A 6,152-nucleotide genomic window follows, 5' to 3' on the forward strand; every position below is an offset into this window, starting at 1 on the left:
GAGGAAATTATCAAGAAAAATAACATTTTCTTTTGCTATTAGTGAAAAAAAAATTTGGCAATGTTTAGTTGGTCCCCACGATTAGCAACAATTCGAGACATTTTTTCGGTTTGATTTCAGAGGGCGGAAAATGAAACCAAAGATCAAGAATGTCTTACAAAATGCAACTGAGTTGCAAATGAAAGTGCAACAATCCTTCAAACCTAATCCAGCTCAGTATATGCACATGTGCGTATACTGAGCATTTCATGAAACATGTAAAATGATTGGCACTTTCATACGCTACGGACGAACGGTACACAGAAATGGATTGTGTAAACATTGAACAGAACAGTGCCATACTTTTTGCACAATTTGTGGCAAAAATCGTTAAAAAAATCTCATTTTGAGAAGGGGAAAATTAAGGACTTTTTAAAAAAACCCAACAAAAAAAGATACCTTTAAGGGCTCAATTATCAAGTAACTAATCGTATAGACACGGTCCCCAGTAGAACACCGAAATCAAGCGGTCAGTAAGCAGGTGGGTGACCACTTTGATCAGCCTGGGTAGTGACAGAGGGTGCACAGTATTGGTCCTCGTTAAACTGTTCTACCGTAAAATGCTCGACTTCGCATGCAGCTCATCTGGCTACCAAAGCAGGGGAGCTATCCCCTCTGGAGAGGATTGAAATTGCAATGGCACATCTTAGGATCATTCTCAGTAGGATGTCTCCCAGACCGTCACCAATAGCCTATTGTGCAGCTCTAGTGCGACGTAAATAAAGTACTACCTACCAATTATGAATTACTTTACAATATTAAATGGAAAAAAAAAACATGACCAAAGTAGCGTAGATTTCAGAATAAGTAAAAATAGCAAAAAAAGAAAGCAACAATTACAATATTTAATTTTATTAAAAATATATTTCATATTCAGTAGTAATTTAAAACTTCTATATACAATAATGTATGAGATTTACAAGATGATATGTAAAATGTCATTTCATTTTCTTTTTTTCATATTTTATGACCTGAAACAAAAGGAAACGATTTTAATATACAGGGTTATTCAAAACGAATATAGCGATTACAAACAGCTACAATTATTTAATGAGAATGTAACTTATCGATAAGAATGTAGGCGAAACTTTAAAATTTCCTTACACAAGGCGCAGTAAAGTGGAATCCTGCGAACGAGCAGAAACAATTCAGAGCGTCACTGTCATTCTGTTATCCGCAGAATGTATGGCGCGAAATGGACTACCGCCTACGTGTTGTCCGAGTGACCAAGGGAAGTCATATTGAAAATCTGTGAAGCATGTATACAAAATTTTAAAATTATTTTTACATCCTGTGTAAATTTTATCGATGAATTCTTCTTCATTAAACACTTGTAGCGGTTTGTAATCGCCCCTGCAGCAGAAGGACGGCGAAATTGTCGCAGAACGTTACAGAGCTCATGCAGAAAAAAAATTCTTTTGGGAAGAAGCAATTTTGGTCTTCCTTTCTGCAGAATTTCACACGCAAAATTTTAATTATCAATTTTTGTTGTGTTCAATTTATGCCAATATGGGATATCCATGTAGTGTTTTGAATGTATTTTCGGCAGTTATTGATTTTCACATGGATGCTTTTTAATTATCCTGATATATTACAGTCGATACGGGGAATTTTAATCTTGCATTCGATTATTTACTTTTTCAGGCAGCGATTCTATCGTTTTTTTTGGGCAATTATTGCTTTTGATTTCCATATAGTTTTTAAAATCCAATATTATTTATTACAACTATTGAATCTTGAAACAAAACACGCATTTGAGTAACCTCTTTTTGAAGAGTCTGATTTGCGTGATTTCGTCGTCATCGGCATTTACTGCTACGGATTTCAGGATTTTTAATTATCTTTTCTAATGCGTTAATGATTTACAAAATGCGATAAAGGAAACAATTAGTAAGTTTTCTTCCTAACATAATGCCAGCATATCGCCCATAATATTTTAATCAAAAAAATATTACATATTAAATTAGAAAAATATACATTGTTTTTATAAACACAGCGTTTTTGTTACCTTGAATTAGTAACATACAACTTTGCTATTATTGAAAGCATCTTGGGAAAGATATTAGTTCTAGAGTTCTGTTGCAGAAAATCCGAAAACATTCTGCCACAGGGTTTAATCACTATATTCATTTTAAATTAAAATAATTACAAAATTTAAATTAATTACATAAACAAGTTACGATTTCATGAATGCTTCAATTTAGGAATAAGTCTGATTCTTTTTTTAAATTTTTTACAAGCTTATAACGATGCCGTTCAAATATTATGCAAGCACCAAAAAGGGTAAAGTAAATGAGTTGCTTATTTTTGCTGACAAGGGTCAGTGGGTGGTATATGATCAATGTTTGTCTGTTATTTTTAAAAATTTTTAAATGTAAAAACAACTAAGAAACAATACATTTGGAAAAGTTGGAAAAAAAATTCTTTAACCCCTTAATACATTTGCCCGTGTCTCAACTCAAGTCCATATATTGTTAAAAAATTTTGATAATAAAAACCGAGAAATAACTTAATTAGATTTTTAACAATTCCTTAATAAACAAGCATATGTGCTAAAAATAATAGAAATCAAAATAAATTGAAATAGTGATAATTTATTAAATTAAAGTTCCCACTCATTAACTTAAGAAATTATAACTAACTAGTGGGCTGGGCCCCCTGCTCGCTAACCCCCGAAAATTGCTATGCAATCTTATATGGTTTGCTTTGCAAACCAAGCTCGCTTCGCTCACTACTAACTTAGATACATTGCAAATGCATAAAATTCTAAGAATTCAAAACAATCATTCAAATCCATATAAAACCTTTTTTTTTAAAAAAAAATTACATCTTTTTAGTAAATACTAAGTCATTAAAATAAATGACATGTAATTCGTTAAATATAATAGAAATGTGCTAAAGTATAATTCGTGATATAAATCAAAAATTGTCAAATAAATTCGTAACACATAAATTCGGGAAAAAAAGGCGCTTTCGACAAAATACTAAAATAGAGATCTATCGACAAAGACTACTCACTTCTGCCTAGCTTAAAAGTATGAGATTGTCGCAGCTGATGCTCTCTGGTTATTTCAGTTTCCGTTTTTTAAAGCGCTATATGTTGAGCCACCTCAGCTAGATTTGGCAAGTGACATTTTTAGCGGCAATCATTGGTCGATTCGCCGTGTAAGAGAAATAGTAACGTAAACAAAACAAAGCAAACGTTGCCACCGGCGGAAAAGAAATACAGCCAAAATTTGGGAGTCACGTAAGAGAATTATATATATTAGATATGCACACATATAGACACAAAAGTGTTATAATAAGGAAATATTTTGCTATTTGCTTTAACAATTAAAAATACTATAGAAATTGTTTTAAGCCAAAAATTTTTTCATGGTCTGAATTTCCCCCCAAACTTGCTCCCCAGCATATGAGTAATAACAGTTAATATTGATTTAATAAAAATTTACAACTTTAATTTTAAATAGGGATCAGACAATTATTGGAGACTATTAAGTTTTGCTAATCAAAAAAATATGCCTAAAATGTGGCATAGAAGAATTAAAATTAATAGTTAGGTTGATAATAATTAACAACTCATAATTAATAAATATAACATAAACTGAACAGTTATACAGGGTTCTCACCCAATTTAAAAAAAAAAAAATCAAGGACTTTTCAATGACTTTCAAGAACCTAAAATTAAATTTTTCAAAAACCTATTCAGTATTATGGTTATATGCTAAAGTACATGTCAACCAGATTTTACAATCACGTAGAAGCAAAAATTTTATATTTTTAAATCACAATGCTTATTTGACAACAAAAAAAAATTATTTATTAAATTTATCAGCTAATAATACAAATGGTTGATAGTTTACATTGCTGTTTCAAATCACTTAGAAAAAATTCCAATTGGCAAAAGAAAAAGTAACTCCAATTGACATAGGATACCACTATGTGAGATACATAAATCACTTTAATGTGAATTCTGTTGCATGATTAGCTAATAGTTTTTATGTGAATAGTGATCATTATGATGCAAATTGCAATTTGGGATTCGAAAGGGGCTTAATATAGAACAGCTGTGTGATTCTTAAATCATTTTGATGAGAATTGTGGGTGGTAATTCTTAAATCTCTCTTTTGTGAATTGCAATGCTTGATTTGTAAACTATTAGAATGAGAATTGAGAGGCATGATTCTGAAATTACTTAAATACGTTATATGATTCAGAAATAACTTTAATTGGAATCATGTGATTCATAAATCACTTAATGTGAATAATGATGTGCGATTTATAAAATACCTTACCATGAATTCTGATGAGTAATTTGCAAATCACTTTAAAGTAATATTCAATATGTGATTCATTAATCACTTTCAGTTAAACTGCAATTCGTAGAACATTTTATATGAATTCCGATGCGTTAATCAAGAATCAGTTTAATGTGAATCACGATGCTTATTCATAATTGATGAAACCTGTAGAACTAAATTTTATTTATTAGCAGTAAAAACTAAATGTAAAAATTTGATTATAAATTATAAAAAATTCATTATTCTTTGTACATAAATTAAAAGAACAAATAGGATTACAATATTAACCTGTCGTAATAATGGAGTTAACACATTGAACATATTTCTAAATCAATTAAACACTATATATCATTCGAAAACCTATGACTATAAAATCTAAAATTTTCAACTTTCAAACCATCAGAGACATGAACAATAATCTGGTCTGAAAAATCTAGGGTAGATAAGTTTTGCATTTTCTTTAATCCCTTTTCACTTCAAACATTAAAAATTACATCAATCAGAATTTCGATAACTTTCCTTTAATTAATTAACTACTTTTTACAACTTTTTTGTAAGAAAGATTAGTGGTATTTTAATTCCTAAAAAATCAAGTACTTTTCAAGTACCCTATGGCAGAATTCAAGAACTTTTCAGGGCTCTGATTTTTTTAAAAACCAAATTTAAGAACTTCCAAGGTTTTTCAAGTACCGTGGGAACCCTGTTATAATATAGCAAATAATATTGGTCAAAAGCATTAAGAGTGTCATGTTTTTCAAAAAACAAAAGTTTCAATAATTTTGGCTAAATTTTTTGTATATTATATATAATATAAATTATAATTGTATAAAATGCAAGCATTGTATATGATTTGCTATTAAATAAAAAGTCCCAAATGATAAAAAATTAACTTGTCCCAGGTTTTGGTCACAGTTTATGCCGCTTTTAGACATGTCATGTCTAAAACCCAACACCGAGTATTACATATAATTTACATTACGAAACATTTATGCTTGCGATTTCCATAGTTTACAATGGGTAAATTCTCCATAGTTTACTATGGGAAACAAAAGAAGTAGAATCTGACACTGAGATACCCCAAAACTGGCTAATTTAAAAAAAAGAGCAGAATAGTACTTACTTGTTTAACATGTTCTTCTGCAATTTCTTGAATGCATTGACTTGTGCCTAATTTGCGAGGATCACCCTGAATATCCTGCAACAAATTGAAATTAAGTAATTTTACTCATTAACCGGCATTAAACAACAGATCTATTCTGCAGTTGACAATTCCAAATCTCAATGTTTAACTCAGTAGCCTTGTAATCTTAGAATCCAATGTGGAAGACAAGGGAACTTTTTGATCAAACATTAGGATGAAATTGCCTGCATGGAGGAATTTTTTTATGGCATTAACTTGCATATGTATTACATTGAGTGGAAAACTACAAAAACCTTCTATAAATAGCCCCACGGTAAGGGGATTCTAACTAATGAGTTATTAGTGAGTATGAGTTACAATGAATTATTAGTTTCGCTTTTGATTTTTATTTCCTTTTACAAAATTATTTTTATTAGGACTAGTTCTTGAAAATACTTTCAAAATTATGTGTTTTAAGAGCCTATCAGTTATACTTGAACAGTAATTTGATTTTATTATGTTCATTGTAGAAAATATTTGTTCACAATTATATGTTGATTTAAATCTAACAACTCTAACTGAAAGCCAAATCATGTAAATTTAAAAAATTGCTGTTTGGTACATGTTTCCCAACTTCCATACAGTTCCTGTGGTAGAATTTTTGCAAATAATGATAAAAATTCTGAAGGCAA

General features: G+C 30.1%; 1 long non-coding RNA gene across 1 annotated transcript; it reads right to left on the bottom strand.

Annotated features, from left to right (window-relative positions):
* Positions 1-867: 867 nt before the first annotated feature.
* Positions 868-5,545, bottom strand: LOC122272230 (uncharacterized). The gene is made up of 2 exons (XR_006226865.2): positions 5,461-5,545; positions 868-1,010 (listed from the first exon to the last, which is right to left on the bottom strand). It is a non-coding gene; the product is annotated as an uncharacterized lncRNA (long non-coding RNA).
* Between the last annotated feature and the right edge of the window lie 607 nt (positions 5,546-6,152).

This window comes from Parasteatoda tepidariorum, chromosome 10 (genome assembly GCF_043381705.1).
Source record: "Parasteatoda tepidariorum isolate YZ-2023 chromosome 10, CAS_Ptep_4.0, whole genome shotgun sequence".
Taxonomy (NCBI): domain Eukaryota; kingdom Metazoa; phylum Arthropoda; class Arachnida; order Araneae; family Theridiidae; genus Parasteatoda; species Parasteatoda tepidariorum.